The 24,377-nt window shown below is 38.8% G+C and overlaps 1 protein-coding gene across 1 annotated transcript in view; it reads left to right on the top strand.

Moving 5' to 3' along the window:
- Nucleotides 1-24,377, top strand: part of TENM3 (teneurin transmembrane protein 3) — a 2,279,939-nt gene that overhangs the window by 903,700 nt on the left and 1,351,862 nt on the right. The window contains exon 4 of the mRNA XM_050789940.1: nucleotides 20,174-20,333. The gene's annotated coding sequence lies outside the window, so the exon portion shown is untranslated. The remainder of the gene's footprint in view (nucleotides 1-20,173; nucleotides 20,334-24,377) is intronic.

Here is a 24,377-nt window from a genome sequence, read left to right as displayed (position 1 = left end):
AAAGAGAGAGAGAGAAAGGTTTTATAATGGTGGAGAGCAACTAACAATAAGGAAGCAAGGAAGCAGCATGGTAGAAAGAGAACTCTGGAGTCTGACAGATGAGCATAAATCTGGTTCTGCCATGTCCTAGCTTTTAGAGGCTAAACTTAATCCCCAAGTCTTGGGAATTCTTTTATTTTTTATGTATTCCCTTACAAAATGAATAAAACTTTCTCATGGGCCTATAGTAAGGATTGGCGGTGATATGGGCAAAGCATTTGATTCAGAGGATGTATATTAGGGTCTTACATGCAAAGAAATTAAGGCAAACTAAAATTTTCTCAGTTAATAGGATGAGGGGAGGGGTTGACCTTATAGGAGCACAATATTTTTTTAAATGAATTTATAAAGTTCTGAGCTCTCTTAACTTGGTTACCCAATTTAATGTCATAGCAAAGATATAAAAATGAATTTAAAAATTTGTGGTAAATTAAAACTTTTCTGCTATTAAAATAACTTGTCCATGAGTCCCATGAGTCACAAGGCTGCATATGCCCTTGGTGGTCAGCAGGCATAGAGAAAAATATATCATGCATACATGAGAAAATCTACCCTGTACACTGTATTCAAAAGTAACAAAATTATTACAAATACCAAATGTACCAACTCTTGTGAAGTTTTATACATATTGTGTTAGTTTCAGGTTTGAATTTTTTAGCCCTTTAGGCTTTAGGTTTTGTATATTTTTTGTAGGCCCATACAGTCTTACAGGCCCAGGTCAGCTGCTTAGAGTGTCCCCGTGAGGAATATAGCTCAGCCTGCATGCAGGCCTGTCAGAGCCTGGAGCACAGATCAGGACACAGCCAGCTGGGCTGCCTTGTCTCCTCTGCAAAGGCAATCTTCTCCTAATTCTAGGGCTCTACCTTTGCAGTAAATGGGCTATTCGCTGTTTCTGCTTCAGCTGCCTATTGTGTTAAATAATGCTTTTGTTTTTCATCTCTGAAGTTCAAAATTCCAGAGAAGGATCTGGTTGATTCCACTGGTCCAATGTTCAACACCATGATAAACCGAATTCTACGGTCAGGACCAATCTAGGCTGCTGGTCAGCCCACAGATTGGCTGCCCTCTGGACATTTGCACCCTCTAGGGAGGGAGTGTCACATGGAAAAAAGCAGAGAGAACCAAGAGTAAGGAAGCCCTTGGCAGAGGCCTGAAGCAAGGGCAATACTATAACAGATAGTTTCTTGCTTGGCTCGTCCAATACAACATGTGCTCAATAAGTTGTTGAAATTATCCTAAATATTAAGTATTTCAGAAAAATTCCTGGGGAAAAATTATAAGGCAACTCAATAGTAAGCAAACTTATGATGGGGGAGACAATTAAACTGAGACTAAAATGTAAGAATGTTATTTCGTAATTGTTCAATGAATAATGTATTTTGTAGGTACCATGAGTTTAAATGAGGAAAGAGTTTTATAGGCAAGAGAGGTCTTGCTTAATGAAGGAGGGAAATGAGCTTTATCTTGAAAAATGAGTATGGTTATTAAGGCAACGAGAACATGGGAAAGAATTCTAGTCGAGGGGCAGTCTATGAGCAAAAGAACAGAAGTTGCAATGAATAAGTCCAGCTGGTGAAACGCCATAGAGGGGTGTTCAAATGAAGATGCTTAAATTGGGAGACACGTGGAAGATGAAAGTAGAATGGAAGGTAAAGGCCATTTGTGGAGTAATTTATATAATTCAGTAAGGAGATTGAGTTTATATTGAAGGTAAGAGTTTTTGAAGGCCTTAGGGCAAAGAAATAGTGAGATGGTATTGTTTTAAGAATCTAGTTTTTGTTGTTTTGTTTTTAGAATTATTCAGGGGATAAATAGATGAGAACTCAGAAAGATGAATTTTTTAAACATAGACTGGGAGAAAAGAAATAAATGTGAAGGGCGTTGGATACTAGATCGGCTATGGGGAGCCAGGAAGATGAAGGGAGCCAGACGCAGTGGCTGACACCTATAATCCCAGCACTTTGGAAGGCTGAGGTGGGTGGATCACTTGAGGTCAGGAGTTTGAGACCAGTCTGGACAACATGGCGAAACCCCATCTCTACTCAAAATACAAAAATGAGCTGGGCTTGGTGGTGGGTACCTGTAATCCCAGCTACTCTGGATACTGAGGCAGGAGAATTACTTGAACCCAGGAGGCAGAGGTTGCAGTGAGCCAAGATCCAGCCACTGCACTCCAGCCTGGGTAACAGAGTGAGACTCCATTTCAAAAAAAAAAAAAAAAAAAGAAAAAAGAAGAAGAAGATGAAGGGGTCACATGGTACTGGATATCTCAGAACAATGATGCCATCATCAACAGAATGGGCTGCATCCGGAGGAAGCAGCATTTGTTTGGCAAGTCCAGGTCAAGGAATATGTGTCAAAGCAGTCTTACTTATGATGTACAAAGGGCAAAACCATGATGAAATACTTGTTAGCATATGGGACTAAACTGCTTGAGGCAGTGACATATGAAACTGACACAAATAAAGTATGAGAAGTCCTCAGAAAATTGTGGAGTGGGCAAAAAGTGGCAGATGAATGATGCTGTGGTCAGATAAGATAATGCATTCAGGTGAAAGAGATAAAAACTGTAATTTTAGCACGGTGAGTTCGCTCATAAAAATGTCACTTCTGCTATATAAATTTGTAGTTTCAATATTCAAGGGGTTAATTGTACCAAGTCATTGTTGCCACCTAAGCAAAGGACATGGGGATTATTGCTGACTGCTTCATGAAGACCTTAAACCAATATGACATTGGGGAAAACACTAAAAAAATTTAAAGAGTATAAGAAAGTTTAAAGAACTACTGAATGTAAATATATATATATTTTATATATACTTACATATATCTATATATATACACACAGACACACGCATATATACTATGAGAACTGTAGAAGATTTAGGTTTCTTTATTTTTAGAAAAATATATGAGATGTTTTAAAGTTCCTTTAAAATAACTAATTCCCCTGATGGACTAAAAATGAGTAAGTCACAGCCCCAATCATTGAGAAAATTACTATTTAGTAATAAGAGCAAAAGCCTGGACAATTGAATTATACTAAGCTGTGATACAAAATATATCAGAGGCATACAAAGATTACCACGATAGCCGACACGATGGAGCAGTTAACTTGGCCCCAGGAAGTCAGTAGAAAACAACCAGAAGATTAAATATTTGAGTTGAGACTCAAAGAATGAGCTGGAATTTTCTGGGTAAAAACGTGTGTTAAGTCTTCCAAGCACAGATAGTAGGATCTGCAAAGCTGTGATGTCATAAAGAAGCGTGGCAGATTGACTGAGCAGTGAATTTATTATTCTTGTGCACGAACTATAGGAAAGGAGAATTACTGAATGGGGGCCAAGAACAAGAAAGTAAAGTGAATCATTGTGAACAGGCTAGGTTGTGCAGCAGGAACAGACACCCCCACATCTCAGTAACTTGAAACAAGGGTTTATTTCTCACTCCCATACATAGCCATCACAGTCAGCTCAGACTTCTGCTGCTCATCATCCTCTCTCTAGGGCCCAGGCTAACAGAACCCCCAACACCTGAATGCGGCTAGAGACGATGACAGGGAGAAAGAGACGTGGCAAGTTGGTCACTGGTTATTTAAAAAACACTCACTGGCCAGGCACCGTGGCTCACGCCTGTAATCCCAGCACTTTGGGAGGCCGAGGCAGGTGGATCACCTGAAGTCGGGAGTTCAAGACCAGCCTGACCAACATGGAGAAACCCCATCTCTACTAAAAATACAAAATTAGCTGTGTGTGGTGGCGCATGCCTATAATCCCAGCTACCCGAGAGATGGAGGCAGGAGAATCATTTGAACTCGGGAGGTAGAGGTTGCAGTGAGCTGAGATCGCGCCATTGCACTCCAGCCTGGGCAACAAGAGTGAAACTCCATCTCAAACAAACAAACAAAACACTCACCGAAAGTGAAAGAAATCTCTTCCTTTACATTTCATTAACCAAAACAATGTACATAGACATACCTAACTTTGAAGAGGAGCATGTGCCCTGAAGCTTGGTAAACAGCACTATGGACCACCACAGTAGCTTTTCACAAGCAACTGGCTAATCTTATTGGTTACAAGCAGATCTGTGCATGAGAGGAATGACACAGTTCGGTTTCTTATATAAGAAATTATTCAACCAGCAGAGCAGAAATCAGCTGCATCAGTGATTCACAAATTGAGCACTCCTCAGAATCACCCGGAGCACTGGTTAAAAACACAGACTGCCAGGCCCCTCACCCACTTTCTTACTCAACAGGTGTGCGTGGGACCTAGAGGTTTCTATTTCTAGCAAACGTGATGCTAGTGCTGCCCTTCTTGGACCACATGGTGAGTACCATGAAATGGAGGAATCAGATACCAGAGTTATTGCAAATGTTTGATGGTAAGGCAGCGGGTAGGATGAGAGTAGCAGCAAGGTGGCAGGAAAGTCCATATCAGATCGGAGAGATGTGTTTCAGGTTGAATTAACAGACTCTTACGACACTGGATGTTAGGGAAGAGGATGAGAGCTTTGGAAATGACCACAAGATAAACACTTTGGGTAGAAATCTGCCCTATTAACCAAGGTGAAGACTAGAGTAGCAAGGACAAGCTTAGGCAGGCGTGGTAGGGAAGTGGGGGATGGAGTGGAAAGAAAGAAAGGAGTCCAGTTTAATGACATTTTAGCTTTCAAGTACTTAAAGGCATCCAGATTTGATACGTCCAGTTGGCCATGGAAATGCAGCTCTAGATCTCAGAAGAGGGCTAATACCTGAAGGTAGAGAATCATCATGACTTGATGAGGCTGAAGTCATCGGATAAAATGAGGACATCCAAGAAGGGTATTTGAGAAAGGCAAAGAACCAAGTGTAGAAGCCTGAAATGTCCCGATAATTGGATAACTCAAAAGGATGTTGAGAAACCAGAAAGGATAATAAAAATGAAAAGTCTGAAAGGTAGAAGAACTAGCAGAGAGCTAAATTTCAGGAAATAGGAGAGGAGAGAGATTTCAAAATCAGGGAGTCCTCAGTGGTGTCAGATATTTTAGAGATCAGACATAGTGATGACCGAAAAAAAGACCTGCAATAATTGTGTAGTTCATTACTATTTCTACCGAGACCCTAATTCAGCTGTTGGATAGGATGTGGACTTCCCACCCACCATTACTTGGATTTTTTTGTCCTTATTCTCGAATTAATCAAGGAAGCCTCTATAGCCAGCAGGTTCATCCTTTAAAAGCCGCGGCCACCCCTGAGGAATGAGCCCTTTTACAATCACAGGCACCTGAAGAAAGTTGTCTTACCCTATTGGCAAAGGGAGGGATGGAGAAAAAAATGGGATCATTCTAAGTCTTTACTCAACAACACTGCAAAGGCTGCTAGAAACTGGAGCTGAAAGCGTGCTACACCTGGGGCCTATGGTTATGTGTGTGCAAATGGTGTCATTGTGCAGGCCTTCCTTTTGCTTCAAGATTCTGACACTATGAATATGAAGCATTGATATACCTACTTCTATTCCCAGGCCCTATTTGAATCTTCAACCCTGAACTTAATCTCTGACTTCTCTTCTTGCGTGGCTAAGATCTCTGTGTATCTACTTGAGTCTGTATATCTAGATAGATCTTCACTGGGCCTACCACTTGCCTTGACCAGTCAACATGGCTCTTCAGTTCAGAAGCAGAGAATTGCTAAGGTCATCTCGGGTCATCTGTGTACTACATCCCACCCACATGCCACTCAGGCACCTTTCCCTATGTGATCCAGCCTAGGCCTAACCCCTGCCTCTTCCTTACTCTGACTGAACTATGCCCCCTGTATCTCCCAGGCAGTTGAGCCTACCAGATACAAAAGCTGTGACTATGTCACACACTTTCATTGATGAAAGAGACCCAAATAGACCTTAACAGATCAAACTAAGCCTCAATGACCATGAATAAGGTAAGTTGTGCCTTACTTATTATATGTTTTTTAAAAACATATATGTGGGCAACTTCTATTTCATTTCAATTGAAAGAGAAAAAAATATTATTTCTTGGGCCTTCATCAAAATATTGCCAGTTTGAATCGCACTCATTTTTTTTTTTTGGTTTAAAATAGGGAAAAACACCCACAAATGATAAATAAGTAAGAATACATAGACTGTTGTTGTGAAATTATCTTAGTCCTTTATCTTTTTCAATCAAAATGACATAAATGTAAGAGAAACAACTCCCATAATAGTCACTGATTACAAAAGAGTAAAGAAAGAACACAAGATGTTAGGTCCAAGGCCTCTGCTCCAGATGTCTCAGGGACTCTGGGCTGCCTACACCTTTATTTTCTCATCTCTTCCTGGCAAATTCAGATACGATTATTTGATGTGATTCTTTCACCGCCTTTTCATCTCTTACGTTCAATTACAATTTTTATGAAAGAATATGTAAAAATAAATTCTGAACTCTATTTTATCCTTGCATCTTATCTTACAGACTGAATGTGAGCAGTACCTGCTCCATAAATAACTTACTGAATCATTTGGACAAAAAAAGTTCAGCAAAATAGTTGACTGCTTTATGATACAGATGGCATCTGTCTTTTAAATAACTTAAGTATTTAAATTGAGTAGTGAAAATACCTGACAAATCTTTTTCAGACTAATACAGCAAAGAAACCTGGAATAACATCTAAGACATCAGAAGTTGTTTTTAGACCTTCAAGATTTTCTTTTATTTAGGGGGTAAACCATTGTGCCTGTCCCTCTCCTCTTTCTCTCTCTCTCTTATGAATTCCGTCTGCTTATAAGTGTCATTGCTGGAGCTTGCAAGGAAACACTTTTGATTAGCACTAAAAAGGTCTAATGTTTGAGACCTTGAATGCAAGACTTCTGATAAAAATAAACTTCAAGGTCTCAGAATACTCTTATCAGATCAACCGTATGGTCCCAGAGTAGGTTGCTTAAATCTTCTTGGCTAAGCTTGAGAGTGCAAAGCTTAATACCCACAGGCTTGCAATCTTTTTGAATGTGATTATAATTCAGCACCAGCTTTGCATCCTGGATAAAGGTTCCCCTTGAACACAAAGTATGTTACATGCTTGTGTGCTAGTGATCAAAATACTCAGAGGATTATGGCACTTGCTGTTCTTAAACCTCCAAAATGGTGTTAAAATGCTACATCCAATCAGCTAAGCTGTAAATTAAATTTTTGTAGATTGAAGACGTAGTTTTATTTCATATGCCAGAAACTCATTTCAACCCTAGCATTTCTGTTAGCACATTGCATCTAGCAGCATAACTCAAGAGGTTTAATGAAAGTTTAAAAACAATCTGTTGCAGATTTTGTGCCTAATTTATTTTTAATTGCAAATTGTACAACACATTATTGCCTGTGAAAATAGAAATTTAATTTCCTTCCTGTTTTTTCTTCTTTTTTTCTTTTTAATAACTCTAATGCAACCTCAGAGAGGAAACAGGCTTCAACATGTAGTTTTCTGAATTTTATTTCTTTATTCTTAGATTCTTGATGTGCACTCTTTGGAAAATATACCTCACACCATTTAGCATTATCCTTCAAACACACTCTCGTGCTTTTAGAATGTGCTGTGTGGAATCCCTTAAGAAGGTTGCATTTACACAATTATTGCAAATGTATGGCACGCACCGCGGTTCCAGCTTCGCTCCATTGCATGTGAAAATCCTCCTGACTGTATCTGACAGTTGACTCCTGCAAAGAGTGTTCATATTCATACTTAGGGTTATTATAGATCGTGAAACTGTGCTGGTGATGGCGTAAAAGCACACATGAGATAACTTGAATTACAAGGATAGCTGGAGAGTTGGTAAAAATTAAATGCTCTGTCCCATGTTTTTGCACTAATAGAACCATGCCATTTATTAGCATGAAGTTTGTTTTCTAATATGACCTTTAATTTTTTTAATTGATCTTCTCCGGAAAACCGTGGAGAAAAAAATAATCAAACAAAAACACTCCCTCTGGTCTTTTCTTTCGGAAAGTTTTGTCACACTCTGCTGCTTCTGGTAGTTTGACTTTGGACGGGAATCTGAAATGAAGCTTGATATCAGTGCTATCAAGTGATTTTAGGAAAATGTCAAAATACAAGCGAAGAAAACAAAGGTCTTTTGTGCTGGATTTGCATTCCCTTCTGAAATCTTTGGCACTTTACATCAGAAAGGGAGTTGTATTATTTATTTTCAGTTTCTTGACTCTCTATTCTTCCTCTGTCCTTAGAGAGTGGCTATCGGCGCACTCCCTGCAGCCTTTCCCTGTCCTTGCTGGGCATTGTGTCAGTGAAGCGAGCTGTCTTCGAAGCTAGTGACAAGTGCAGGGCTGCCTCTCGCCAGAGCGGGCTGTGCTTGCATGTCGCCACCAGGTCTCCCTTCCTGCAAGACAGTTCTCTCTACCTCCACAAGGCCCAGCTTCCAGTGACGGCTCGATCAATGTGATATCTTGTTTTGGGTTGCTGTTGTGAGCCGGTACATTAGACAACATCACAGTCTCCAGAAGGAACACTTGTAGTGAGTGAGTGCCTTGACCTCCTGTAAGACATGATAGTTCATATGCAGGTAGGACTTGGGTCTGGGGTAGAGGAGGTGAACTGAAACTGCAATATTTGTGCACCTGAGCTGCACTGCCACTGAGAATTAAGCAGACTAAAGATCAGGAAAACGATTTGGAAATAACCAGCATGTAAAAAACCTAATATGCCTCTTCAAGTTGAGAGTTCTGATTGTTTTAAAGTAGTGTACTCACATTGAAAGATCTGATTCATGTAAATGTTACCGTCTATAACTGTTTCTCTAAGACATTTTGTGTTTTTATTTTACATTTTTAGAAGATATAAGCCTGCTATATGATGATTTTTCTCCCTTCAGGCACCATCCGTTAAATTATTATTTCTTAAGATATTTGACACTTTGCAGCTTTGCCATATTGGTTTTGATTATAGCAAAACATTGATACAAATTGTTCTTAATGAAGGAAATAAATATAGAAATTTCAAATAGATAAATTACATTTCTGTGTTATGCAAGAAAAAGTGCTGATTACCTATTGTATTTGTATAGCAGAAGTAGATATATGTTATTTCATAAAAGAGATTTGATAAAACCAGATACCTCTGAGAAACCAGATTAAGAGAATGGGACAGCCATGTCAAAGAAAGTTTAGGTGGATGCTGTTGATGAAATGAATGAAGAATGCATGGATAGTGTCAGATGCCAGAAGCATTCAGGATCTAACACTCTACAAACCATGCTGATACAAGCAGTATTTATTCATATATAGATCATTGTGGCAAAACTCAGTTGCCTTCATCATGAGCTTGCACCTGCTTTGTAAATTCCTGTCGGAGACTGAATGACAGGTTTCCAGAAAGAAGGTGCTTATCCTCCTTTCCTTCCTTCCTCCTTCAGTTCCAGAGGTCAGAGAGCTGTACGTACAGGCAGGTAGTCATTTGAACAGAAACTTTGGAGGGAAGTTTTGCTGGTGAGTGTGAAGGCAGCTTGAAGTTTCAACTGTCACAGCCTTTTCCAGCTAGGTCGATGCTCTCTAATTCTCATTTTTTTTCTTATTAAAGGGACACTCATCTCTTTTCTCTATACGTCTCTATAAACTCAGTTTAGCTTTGAAATACTTTCAATGCCTGGACACACACACACACACACACACACACACACACACACACACACACACAGAGTAACCCTCGCTGGAATGGAGATGCCAGGAGTGCATTTATAAGCTTTGAAGTTGCCACAGTTGGCTGAAGAGGAATAAATCTTTCTTTTAATCAGAATATTCAGAATGGAATAGATACAACCTTATTCAGGTTGGAAGATGGATATGAATACCCCTATCCCTTGCTTTATGAATTTACAATTTTAACTCATTCCTGAAAACCTTCCATTAAGTTAAATTTCTAAAAATGAGTTAAGTAAAAAATAGTAATGTCTTTTAATTTGCTTAGGTAAATTTATGATACATTTTATGCCAAGTAAAGATACTGCAAGATTGTTCACAGTTTTAAAAAATATATTAATTGAAAATAAAAGCAAGCAAACTTTTATAAGTAAAATTTGGAACATAAATTTTCAAATTTTATATATAATTTGTATACAAAAGGTATAACAAAAGTATATGATAATTATTTTTATTTGCTAATTTTGAAACTATTTTAGAGCTCATGGATCTTTTACTCCTAAACTGAACTTTAAAAATAAAATTTTAGTCAAATAAATGAAAAACACTACGTTAGTAAAGTATAGGAGCCCTTTGAAATACTTGGAAGTAGCACATGCATATCGGACTGAAAATTTGTGAGAATGCTACTCTTCACCTCTCTTACAAACATGATCTATGCAAAGCAAAAACATTTTGCGTTCATCCAAACATGGCATATGATTCAAATGTATTCTATCTTTGCCTGAAACCCTAATGTCAAAATATCACTTTTTAGAGTGTATTTATTTAGTGTAGAGTTTTGTTTTTGTTTTCTTAGGTGTTTTCATTTTTATTTTTACTTTTGGTGAAGGAGTTATAATGAAAAAAGACACCATCCAAAAGTGGGATGAATTTGCAAAAGCCATTATGGCAACAATAAAAAAGTAATTAACTGATGGCATTATGTGTGGTGAGGTAAGTCTGTATTCTGAATCTCGTATGATCTAATTTGTCTCCTGACACAATCTTTGAAGCAATTAGAGATTTCTGGGATCTTATGCCACGGTTGGAACCTCCCACAGTGGAATATTAGAACTGGAAGATATCTTGGAGACAACTGTCTAACATCCCAATTTTACAAATGAGGAAACTAGTGTGTAGAGAAATTAAATGGTTTGCCCATGTCATAAACCTCAAAGAGGCAAAGCCAGATTTTCTCATTTTGTCTTCTGCTATAACTGAACTGACTCTCAGAAATGATGGCATCCGCATCCTGATCACCAGCTCCTGGGATCTAATAGGGGAGAATATAATGCATCATAGTTCAAGTCAGGCTTGACGTAGCTTGGAGAATGAATTGGACTTTACATCCTTGAAGGTGGAATATTTTTGACCCTTTGAACTATATTATAGCTAAAACATTGGGTATTTTTGACAAAAGTCAAAAACATGATTTGAAAATAATCTTTCAATACACCATTATAACAAGCCTTCCCACTGGGCAACAAAATCAAATTAGCTTGTTTTGAAAAAATGAAACAACTCTAAGAACATGTCACATCAACTGCTGAGGTCTGGGTCATGGGTAATCACTCGGCTGTGATCACTACATTCTGCATTCTGAAAAATAATGCGGAATAGGCACAGGAATCAGATATGGATGTAAATAAGATATAAGTGGCAAGCTGCATACGAGAACATGGCTGGGACTTGAGCCTCTTGCTATATCCTCGCCCAATCTAGAGCTTCAGATAAATGCATGGGAACAGTTGCAACTACACAGCAAACCTTTGGCCAGATGTAGAGATCTCTGGCCTGCCCGCAGGGCTGGTAAACCCTGCCCTCACCAGTAGGAGTCAGAAGAAATCCTGCAACCTGTGCACAGAGAGAATCTAACAGAACACGTGAGGCTGGAATACAGGTGTGCCTAAGTGACGAGTGAGTAAGAGAAAAGGCAATGCTTCTTCCCTGGTATCTGCAGGAGGCTGGTCATCCTTTTTAAGAACTGAACCCGGAAATGGGGAAGACAGTGAAAAGCATTCTCCGTGTGCCTGCTCCCCTGGATTACAGGCTGCTTGTGAGCAGGAAGCATTCATCAGTGCAAGAAACATGCACTGAATGTCTAACATGGTCCTAGTACTCTACCTGATGCCGAGTATATAGAGGTGAGATTCAGATAGAATCTGTGATCTCACTAGGAAGCAGGCTCACTAATAACCAATCCCAAGGGAGGACTTCCACCATGTGGGTGATAGCAAAGGTTATGATTATGCCAGCCACCGGGAATAGGAGTTGAACACTTGTCCCCACTGGACCTGGGCTGCAGTTTTGCCAGTTATCTGAGTCTGGTGAAGCATAATACACTCACATGCAACAGGTTTTATATAAAGCAGATTTGTTAGTTACTGCTGGGCAGGAAGAGGCAAAGACACCCAGGATCCGTTGTGAGCTGGTTTCCCAAGACTCATGAAAGCTGCCTGGGACAGATGGAGGGGCCGTTTGATATATGTCAGGGGCTGGCCACATGACTCACAGGGAAAGCCTTGAGGACATTTTGCTCCTAGGGCAGACAGGAACAAATCTCAGCTCCCCTAGCCGTTCCTGCCTATCTCAAGATGTTGCATTTCGTCTGAGGAAAACAAACAAGGCTTGGCTATTTCTGGAAGTTCTTCCCTATCTCAAGATACTGTATTCCTAGCACATTCTACAGTTATTCTTTTTTTTTTTTTTTCTTTAGAGACAGGATCTCACTCTGTCACCCAGGTTGCAGTGCAGTGGCATGATCAAGGCTCACTGCAGTCTCAAATTTCTGGGCTCAAATGATCCTCACACCTCAGCTTTCTGAGAAGCTGGGACTATAGGTGCACACCACCATGTCTGGCTTTTTTTTTTTTTTTTTTTTTTTGTAGAAAGTGGGGTCCCACTATGTTTCCCAGGCTGGTCTCAAACTCCTGGTCTCAAGGAGGCCTCCTGCCGCAACCTCCCAAAGTGCTGGAATTATAGGCTTGAGCCACCGTGACCAGCCTGCAGTTATTCTTGAGAACTACAAATGAGAAAGGAAAGAGAAGTGAGTTAGTCCAATGGCACCTGGAGAATTGTCCTGCACTCGTGGAATATGGCTAAGAATGTGTGTTCCTCATAATTCCTTTCTCCATGTTACTATATCTTATACAATGGTCAGCTCAGCCACTGCAATGAAACTAACTACCTGGTCAATCATCATTCTTTATTCATTCAACAAACGTTATGTTGTTTGACCAATATATACTATGTACTGTGATGCAATTGAACTTCATATTTTTTCTGAGAATTGTGTTTCACACTAAACAACAGTATGAGGAAGGCAGAAGGAAATAAAATGAGATTCATAAATAGGAAGCTGATTTGAATGAGTACTTTCAAAATAAAATGTTATTTATAAACACATGCATGTACACAAACTAAGACCAATGAGAAAAATGCCATGTTTCCTACATGCAGCTCACTGATTTTTAGTTACAATAACCAGTAAATGTTTCTTCTTGTTTTAACCAATGAATATTCAATATTGTGATAATTTGTTATTTAAAGAAGACTTTTTTTTTTAACAATTTCACTTGTCCTTATGATATTACACTGATTATTTACTAAGTAAAAAGCATCTTTCCAATTTCTGGAGATCTATCCTTTTTTTATTTTATTTTATTTTTTTTTGAGACTGAGTCTTGCTCTGTCGCCCAGGCTGGAGTGCAATGGTACAATCTTGGCTCCCTCCAACATCTGCCTCCCAGATTCAAGCGATTCTCCTGCCTCAGGCTCCCGAGTAGCTGGGATTACAGGCACCTGCCACCACGCCTGGCTAGTTTTGTATTTTGGGTAGAGATGGAGTTTCACCATGTTGGCCAGGCTGGTCTCGAACTCCTGACCTCAGGCGATCCACCCGCCTCAGCCTCCCAAAGTGCTAGGATTACAGGCATGAGCCACTGCACCCAGCCTATACTTTTTTATGCATAACAAAAATAGCAATTTGTTACAAACATTAGTTCATACGGAGATACAGTGAAAAGAGATTTCCAAAGATGTGGTTTAACCTTGGATTTGCTACTTCCTAGTCACAACTTTAGACACATCATTTCAAACTCTCTGAGTCTCAGGGATATAGAATAATATAATGAGTTCAAATTCAGGTCCTTGAAATATCTCACGTAAGGAGGAATGTCCCAGGAATAAATAGGAATTTCTGAGATCACAGTACATGTCTGCAATTGCTTAAGAGATACAGTTGCTGGGTTAACAAATAAAAGGACAAGCAAGAACAGCCTCCTCTTACTTCCAGACTGCCTTCAAATTCTAGGTATTTGTATTAATTTGACCTTTTATGCATAGCTTAAAAGTGTGTGTTCTAAGTGGTTCAAAGAAAATAAAACATGATTCTTTCTTTTAACCAAATGGAGACCTACACAGAGAAACAAGATGCCATCCTATGCATGACATAGCTGACAACACAAGGCTGTGTGTAATCGCTGAACAAGTGTTGCCAACTGAATTTGAGTTAAAACGGAAAAATGATGTTTCAGTGACTTCTAATCTCTAATCTAGCCTCTTTCACAAGCTGTTAACTAGACTCTATGAACTCCAGTTACGTCTTCTGTAAAATGTGGTTAAGTACATATACACCATAAGGAAGGTATGAGAACTGAAAGGAAGAATTCAGTAAAGTAGTTAGAATCATGTTCCCAAGCAGTTGATGCTAAGTAAACGTCAATTTGTCTTCCATCCTTTCTCTGTACTCATTTGGCACAATAGGGTAATAATATTTGTTCTGCCTACCTTAGAGAGCTACATTGAGAATAAAATGAGTTCATATTTGTGAAAACGTTGGATGTTATAAGGACTTCAACAAATGAGAGGTGTTATTACTGGTAATGGAATTCTTGAACTCATTATGCCAAGAGACTTTACCTAAAAATATAATTATACTCCCAGAGACATTACATAGTCACATAAATGACAGGAGCATAATGAACTGCCACCTAAACTGGGTTCCAGCTAGTATTAGTCTTTATATCGGGAAGAACAAATGCCCCTCCACAACAGCTTGGAGCTGGGGGTAAAGACTCCTGGGTCTGGATTCAGGAGAGCGAGAGTTCTAACACTTCCAGACTTTATATGCTCAAACGCAGGTGACAACATGCCTTAGAAGGCAGGACGAGCATAAGAAGCTTGTGTTTAACAGAGTCTCTGTGCTGATGATATGTAGGGTACTGATTTTAGAGTCATTCTGTCTGCGTCCAAGCATCTGGTACCACCACATGCTATATATTTTTGGTCAAGGGACCTCGTTTCTCTAAACCTTAGAATCCTCATTTAGAGAGTGGGACTGATCATTACGTGTGCCGCTGGAGTATTTGAAGGGTAAAATGAACATCTGGCCCCTGATAGGTGTGCAGGGGATTTTAGCTATTATTATTTCTAAATAAGTGGAAAATATAGTACAGTCTTTTGTGCATTTATAAGAGAGCTAAATAAGTAATCGCAACCAAAAGAATAGGGATGGTGGTATGTGCTCCCTGCCTCCCAATGCCTTATGGAGGAGGTCAGTCTTTGAATAAACCAGCCGGCTAGACTTCCACAAGAAGATATAACCAACGTGAAAGTAGAAGGATACCCAGTGGACTGAAGCTAGACGAGAAAAGCTGTGTAAGATTTAGGGAAGCCAATACTAGAACTTCGGTAGTGAGCAGAAAAAGGTGGCATGGCAATATGTAGACTATATAAATACATGTTGGGACTCATATTTCTCTCTCAGATTATCTGCCCTGTCTATCCGAAGTAACTATCTTCCATCAAAATACGTGAAATACAATAGTGGCATAACACCCGAGTAGCTCTGTTCTTTTAACCCACTGAGACGAGGTCTGCATATCGCCTGTATTTGCCGTCACCTCCTTCACCTACCCTTTGCTAAAACATGTGAGAACATCTTTTATTTACCTACAAAACTTGAGTAGGCAGCTCAGGGCAATTTAAATGAAATCCCTCTGTGAAGAATGTAATCTCATATATTTTTCTTAAGGTATAAAATTAATAAACTCTCTCTGTAAGAACATGTGATATATACATTCACGTAATGTGGACCGCGTAGAGAAATCAGAAAAGGCTTTGTTTTGTAAACATCTGTAAGAAACCTTGCTATAGCAAAGTCTTAAGATAAATGTCTGGCTGGACGCAGCGGCTCACGCCTGTAATCCCAGCACTTTGGGAAGCCGAGGCGGGTAGATCACCTGAGGTCAGGAGTTCGAGACCAGCCTGGCCAACATGGTGAAACCCCATCTCTACTAAAAATACAAAAATTAGCCGGGCATTGTGGTGGGTGCCCCTAATCCCAGCTACTAGGGAGGTTGAGACAAGAGACTCGCTTGGACTTGGGAAGTGGAGGTTGCAGTGAGCCAAGATCGCGCCATTGCACTCCAGCCTGGGCAACAAGAGTGAGACTCTGTCTCCAAATAAATAAATAAATGAATGAATAAATTAAAATAAAGAAATAAATGTCTATAGGAACAGGCAAATACTGCTGTGGATGTTTGGGAAAGAGCTGACTTTCTTTGGGGGTGGCAAATGGTGGTACTGGTTGTTGCTGGCCATTGAAATGAAAGCCATCCTAACAAGGTTTTATCATCACGAACTGTATTTGTTTGTACTAAATTAGGCTCTCCACAGAAACAAACCAAATGATGACAACGAGTTGATTGATTTCCCTTTTAGATTTTGTAAGCTAGTTAAATATAGGTAGTTGCTGTAATTGCATATTTACTATTTCACTTTTGCAGCTTTTAGAGTGACAAAAATGCAGCCCCTCGTCATGAGTCTCAAATGCTAAACTGTCCTACACATTGGCGATGCTGTGAGAGATGAGAGTAACCAACAAACACTTCCTACATTGTCACACGGGGCTAATTTAGACTGCTGCAAATTAGAGGTTTGTAGAATAGAAACCAATGTGGTAAAAGTGAGATGTGTGAGACTGCCTAGTGACAGTCACACTCTGATGTGATGCTGTTTTATTAGCATCTTCTAAGATCTAAGGCAGTGTCGCCTTGCGTGTGGATCTGCAGTCATCCTTTAACTGTGCAAGCTGGCCAAGAGCAGGGCTGTGAGCAAGACCATGTTTTTGCATCGTATTTGTTCTGAAAATACGGATTAGTAATGAGCGTTACAAATAGAGAACCAGAGAGATATTTTTGCTAAATCAAAGAAGATTCATTCCTTCACAAAAGATAGACTTATATTCTGTAGTTAATGATTTGTTGCAAGATCTGATAAGTATCCTTCAAATATACAATTGATTTTAAAGGAGAGCCATGGATAGAGATATCTGTCTGCACCTAAACACAAAGCACACAATGAAACCTGTACATGGGATCTCTACAATTTATTACCTAAAAATATTAGGAGACAGAAATATCGAGTAACTCTGAAATAAATTATACTTTGATATTCAATTTGTTCTATCTTTTCAAGCAGAATTAGTTTTGAGAAGTATTTTAGTTCATTTATTATTGGAAAAGACCCTACTAGCTTATTCAAGCAAGAAAATTACCCCAAAAGCTTACGAGATTTATAATGCTTGGGGAAAAAAAAAAAAGCAATTCAAAACCTAATGAGACATTTTAGGCCTCATTTACATCTCTAACCTGACCCATTTTCTGCAAAACGTTTTTGTTGGTAATTTACATACTAAAAGCTAGTTATTTATCCATCCCTAACCAAAAAGTTGATGAGATTACTAATACCACAATGAAGTTAACATTACCCTGAAAGCTAACTACGAGCATTTCTAGAAGGTTGACTGTTGAGTCATTTATTTAGCTATAATCTCCATTACATCCTGGCAATGCACCCAAACTCGGAGAGAATGACATGAAAGACCAAATATCTCATTTCCACACTCACTCTATGGGCAGGAATCCGTCCAGGAACACACTCGTTGGAAATGAAGCACATTAACATGCTCTGTGTATGTACACACATGACTATAACCAAGAGAAAATAACGCAAGGAAACACATCATATAAAACAAGTTCAGATGTCATGTATTTTGGAATACCACAGAGCTTTGCATCTATTCGGAGGTGATAATTGTATAGATGTACCGAAGCTGTTGTATTAAAAAAAAAAACTTTCCAATGTTTTGTGAAAAAAGACTACAATGAGGAATTGAAGTGTACAGTGGCGCAGTGATATATTTCTCACTGTTTTAAGGAATATTTATATTTTTTCAGGATGAAAAAATATATATCCATAAATATATATGTTAATATTATAAGTGCATGTATTGATATATTTGTATTACCAATATATTTACATGTTTACTAAAATATATTTCTATTTTCTATTTTCTATATTTACATTTTATGTTTTGTATATTTTTATTATAAAACATACAATCACCATCTGTTGATAATTGTTCAATAACTTTACTCTCAAAAAGCATTGAATTTATAGTAACTTAACGAGTGTCCTTCATAATGTAAGCGTCTGTAAAATACAAACTGTTAACCATCTACAGTTTAGTTGAACATTATTTGGGCACATGGTGAGAATTATACTCCAAGACCTTCAAGACTGTCTTAGAGGTGAAATGTCCCTACCTCTTAGTATAAATGACCCCCTCACTGCCCTACATCAAATTCCCACAAAATTCAGAGATTGAGAAGTACATGGGACACGGCTGGGGCTCCTTGTTTAACCAGGCTGCATCGCGGGTCCCTTTGTTAAACTCTAGTCTTTGGGGGCAGTGTGCAATCTGATTTTAGTTTGTTCCGCATCTCCTGCACAGTTTCCTCCCTAGGTGAGCCAGGTGTTTCCTTCTGATCAGGGCCAGTCTGGTATCCAAGAAGGTCCAAAGTTCAACCCATGCCGGTGGCCCTGGAAAACCCAGAATGTGGACAAATGTGGCTCGATTCCTTTCCTATTTAGTCATAGTTCACTCGATAATGAGTTTCAGATTGTGTTTGTTTTCAGAAACCCTCTTTGCTGTTGTATTCTTCCTATGCGTAGAGGACTTACAAGGGGATACAGATTGATTATCAGCAGAGAAAACACTCGTTGGTAAATGTAATTACCAAAAACTCATCTGCAAAGTAAACTGCCATTCACCAAAACCTATTATCTTATGGCATGTTACGAATTGTGATTTTAGTCCCTATTTTGCAGCTGTCAAATACTGTGGGTACTGCAGCCGTGGTCTTCATGCGCTTCTCAATCTCTGGATTTTGTTGGGATTTGATGTAGGGCAGTGAGGGAGGGGGTTTATACTAAAAGGCAGGGAAATTTCACCTCTAAGACAGTCTTGAAGGTCTTGGAATATAATTCTCACTATGTGCCCAAATAATGTTCAACTGCCTCTTTTTATATATAATTATATCTTATATTATAATTAAATATAATTTATGTATTATATATAATTATATGAAATTATAATAAAATTAATGGGAAGAGCATTCCAAGCAGAGGATGTCGGTAGAAAGAGCCCAGTGCAGTAGAGTGCAGCATGCTCCAGGAACTGGAAATGGCCACTCTTCCATGTGTGATGGTGTACATGATGGTGGTGTGTGCTAGATGAGGTTGGAGAGGTAGACAGGGATCAGGAATCCTGACTGCAGTGTCAGAGTGGGCCATCATCAGCACTCCCCTGCATTCAATTTACACAACCAACATGGCCACTACTCCCTCCGTTCCCCACATCCTGGATGGCACCTGACCCTCAGTAAGATTATGGCATATAGGAAAACAACAAAGAACAAATGTTTTCTCAAAAGAGGCCAGCCCCCAAGAGAAAGAGAAAGGAATAATCTGGCCTAAAATCACCCAGGAATTTTTCATAAATTCACAATCAAACAAGTCATTTCTCCTTCCCTATGGCAGAAGAAATGAGGGAGCAGAAGTTGCCTGGACTGTTGCACTAGTGGAGTAGCCTTACAGTGGAGAGGAACACCAAGAGTGAGGAAGGGACTTCTCCCAACAGTTCTGCCCTCTCCCACACTCTCTGGAAGTAATGATATCATCTGTCCTTTTAGAAAGAAAAATCCTTACATGTGTGAAATTTTTTGTTTCTACCAGAATCCATAATGTGTGTTATTACAAAGTGAACAAGCTAGATATGCCCAAACACATGATTACACTGGACTTGAATGCTGTAACTTGAATATCCTAGCAAAATTAAATCCAATGGCAGCAAGACAAGAAACAGGGTCTTGATGGATCTGCTACCTAACTATAGCCCACCATATGTTTTCAGTGTTTTATCTGTATCTTGAGTGGATATTGTATACCTACACATGCATGGTTATATCAAATCTAGTTATTTTTTCCTCTTTTCCAGAAAAATACTTTAAAACTGAAATAATTATAAATGTGTAAATAGAAGGATTACTGATAAAATGCAATTTATGTGAATTACCCACGTGTAATTGTTAGGGATTTGTTGGCCTCTGTGTCAAAAATGCCCTTCTCTCTCCAGGTGAAGAGCTGCTTCCTTGGAAGGGCACCCGAAGGCTGGGTGGCCACCATCCTTTGCCTTGGCAGAGCGAGCCAGAAGGCCTAGGCACAACCCACTGTGTTTGCTGACAGCCAGTCTACCCTGGAGTTCCAGAGCGGCCTCCTAGGAAGACCAGGGAGCGGTGAGTGCCCATGTGAGGCCAGCAGTTTTGATAGCTCTGTCTTCTGGAAGAACTTATTTTCTGATATTCTACTCATTCCTGTCATTCTTTCAGACACACTTCTAAAAGACTGTCAAACAACTACTTTCTCTCTTTATACTTTTCTGCACCCTGCCTATAGTCATAGTACTTCTGTAAATCAATGACATCTTGCTATCTCTGTCTTTGTGCACGTAAGTGTGCAATGCTACAAATGGAAACTCACAAGCAGAGAGAGACAGTGAAAGAGAGAGAGAGAGAGAAGGTGATTTTGTATGTCTTCAACCTTACCATCGTATTTCTTTTAACATCAGTTAAAAATAGCTGTTATCAAGTGTCCAGCTGCCAGGAGTCTTTGAAATCCAGTAATTATTAATGGGAATTTTATACAGAAAAGGCAGAAAATGTAAAATAGCTTTGGTTCATAAAACAGGAAAGATAAATGTCACCAGGAAAAAAATCTATAACAAGTGTGTAGTGAACTATGTGAAGGAAAATCTGTTGTATGCTAGTGAGATTGTTAAATGGAAATCAAGGACATTGGCTGTGTTGACGAGCAAATTCTATTCATCTGCATAAAAGCAGTTTATTTCAGAACATAGGATATGTAGATCTAATTTTTATTGTTATGCTATTGTTGGTCATGGTGATTATGAATATATTACAAAGTTTTATAAAGACTGCAGTTTCACATCTTTTTACTGTGGGCATTTAAAGTTTTTTTTATTTGGAATTTTAAGTTTTTCTAAACATAATTATAATTTTATTGGCCACTTTATAAACAAGAATTATAAAAAGTAGAAGAGCATAAAATGTTCCTATTTACTACACCATATACCCTCTGAGTGTTCAACTATTTTAAGGTCTCTGACTAAATACCAGCATATGATACCGGTGAAGATTGAAAGCAGAAATTCTATAGAACGTCTAAATGTCACAGGTGTTATTGGAATAGAAATGAACTTTTTAATACATTTTATAGGTATTACATATAGCTAGAATTTTACACCATATTTTTACACTTTATTTTTTGACTTTTGTCACCTATCACCTTTTCCAAATTACTAAAAACTAAAAATACCCTTAAGAAATTAAGAGCATGAATGGTTTGGCAAATCAAGATGGTGCAGTTTTTCTCCTGTCGTGAAGGTCTGTGATATGTATCATTTTTCAATATTGCTGGTGGGTTGAGCCAACCCGACTACACACTGTGATGCGGCTCCTGTCTGTCAACTTGGAGTTACTACTTGGGCAATCTAATTATTTCAAAAAGGAAAGGGGAGAAAAATGAGTAATAAGAGTATTATAGAAAATTATATTTTAACAAAAGTGGAGTTGAAAGTTAGAAAGGAGCATACAATTAGGGCTAGGTGCAGTGGCTCACGCCTGTAATCTCAACACTTTGGGAGGCTGTGGCAGGCAGGTCACCTGAGGTCAGGAGTTCAAGACCAGCCTATCCAACATAGTGAAACCCCATCTCTACCAAAAATACAAAAAAATTACCCAGGCATACTGGTGGGTGCCTGTAATCCCAGGTACTCAGGAGGCTGAGGCAGGAGAATTGCTTGAACCCAGGAGGCAGAGGTTGCAATGAGCCGAGATTGCGCCACTGCACTCCAGCCTGGGCATGACAGAGTGAGACTCCATCTCAAACAAACAAACAAACAAACCAAAAGCCATATAATTAATAAAGTAGTTAATTTTGTTTGGTATTTGGACCCCCAGATCAGTCTTCATATTCTTTCATTGACAATATTCATGAAGTTCTGCAGAAATTAGATAGAATTAAGAAACAAATTCCTTTCAGAGCAAAATGACATGGTACATTCTTAGTTAAATGCTTATGTCATTCTGCATACTTTTAAGTAAATTATTATTAAACTGCTATTTAATATGTAGGAGAAATGATGCATTTAAATGCTCTCTTTATTTCCTTAAGAAAATATTACATTAATGGGTTAAAGAATAGCATCCCTTAGCACGGAAAAAACTTAAGCCCTTGAAAGTTATGAATATCCAAATTAAGTTCCGGCGTATACCTGTGTTTTGTCCGATTATGACGCCATAGCAACATTTATAATCAAATGTGTCATTTTAATAAATAACTATAATTAATAATACAATGGGTTCTATTCTTTATGATAATGCTTTTGGGGTAACATCTGAGTATTTGCTCCATATTACTGGGGTAGGTAATAAGGTCAATATTACATGCCTGAGTAATATTTATTGCAAACACTTTCAGTGTAGTTTTTCAGAAATAAAACAATTTCTGAAGAAACACAACCGTTTTCTTCCTAGGGACAGAAGGGCTTTTAAATGAAAAGAGCATCTGCTCCTTTTCCCCCTAACAATTTTATTGTCTTCTGGATCAAAGTAATTTGCTATGAAACAAGAAGTGTGTGGCCATTCGGTATCATTTTACTTATCTGAGTGTTTGTGCAACCGATTCAGAACGTGACCTGACTTGTTCAGATGACACCAGTTTCTCATACTCTTATGTCATCATTTAAATTTCATTTCATATTTTGACAACCTTCCTCAGTAGAAGGCATAGGACACATCAGACTGTACCTCTTGAATCTTCATTCTTAAACCTAGATGCACGATTCTAGACCTAATGTTTTCATAACATGTGGTGTCACTGAGGAGAATGAAAATCTCACTTTGAATATGCTGCTGTAATAATTTTCAGTTGTAAGCTATGATTGATCTGAATGATGACAACAAAAGAGACACTTAAGAAAAGTAATTTTAGTCCTCAGTTAACGAAGTTTAATGTAAGCAGCATTCTTTCAGGTTACATATATTTATGTGCCAGGGGTCGTGTTTCTAGGTGTTTGGGGATCATGGATCTTACACCTACACTGTGCTATCATCACAATTTGTTCGAAGTTATGGAAAAACTAAAGTCCAACATTTTACCTGAGTTTACATGTAACAGGCAAAGCAACCATCATTATAGAGGGTAAGGGTGGGGGTTGCATAGGGGATGTAATATTTGAGCAGACTTAAAGCTTGAATTAGCAATGTAAGGAGGAGTGGGTATTTTAGACAGTGGAAAGAACATGGACAAAGTTCCTGAGCTGAGGAACTGCCTGGCATGCTCATGGAACTAAAAGGAACCCAGGTGTCTAGAGCACAGACCACAAACAGAGAAAAAAACAGAAAGAGAACATACTGGTACAATGCATGAAGGACAGGTCACACAGGGCCTTGCAGATACCATTAAAGAAATTTGATCTTTCCTCCAAGTGCAGTGAAAAACCATTAGGGGACTCTAGGTAGGAGAGTGATGAGGTCAGGTTTCCATTAAAAATAATCACACTGGTTGATGTGTGGAGAATAGAACAGATGTAGAAAGGAAAGGATAGGAAAGACCAATCTGGAAGGTTTTACACCAGTTGAGGAAGAAGAAAAGAGGGAAGGTGTAGGGGTCTGAGGAGGAACTGCAGACAAGTTCATGGGTTCCAGCTGGATCAGAAAGAGAATGACCTGGGTGGGTTAAAGATGAGGAAGAGGAGGGCCAACAATGACTCTCATATTTTTGGATGGGGAAAACATGGCAATGTTCCTTGTTTTTATGTTCAGTTTGAAGTGGATGCAAAATATCTAAGACCATATATCCCGAAAAAAGTTCTGTTTGTAGTTTTGGAACTCAGAAATCTGGGCCGAAGATCTAAATTTGTAGACATTGGCTTTTAGATGGCAATTGAAGCCAGAATAGTGAATGAGATTGCTCAAAGAGAGAACATAGGGAGATATTTTTAAAGATCTTGAACAGAAAGCAACCTGAGGGACTTGAAGGAGCACCTGGAAGAGGAGAATGAGAAGAAACAGCCAGAGAAGTGGGAGGAAAATCTGGAGAGTTGGTAACATGGAAGCCAAGGGAAGAAGAGAGCATTTCATTATGGTGCTAAAAGCACGGTGAGATAAAGATTATGAAGTATCCCTTGAATTAAACAACAGTAACATCATTGGTAGCCATTGCAACAGAGTTTGGATAGAGGAGTGGGCAAAATCCAT

This window comes from Macaca thibetana, chromosome 5, assembly GCF_024542745.1.
Source record: "Macaca thibetana thibetana isolate TM-01 chromosome 5, ASM2454274v1, whole genome shotgun sequence".
NCBI lineage: Eukaryota > Metazoa > Chordata > Mammalia > Primates > Cercopithecidae > Macaca > Macaca thibetana.
The sequence above is the reverse complement of the archived record's forward strand: the minus strand, read 5'-3'. Positions and strand labels throughout refer to the sequence as shown.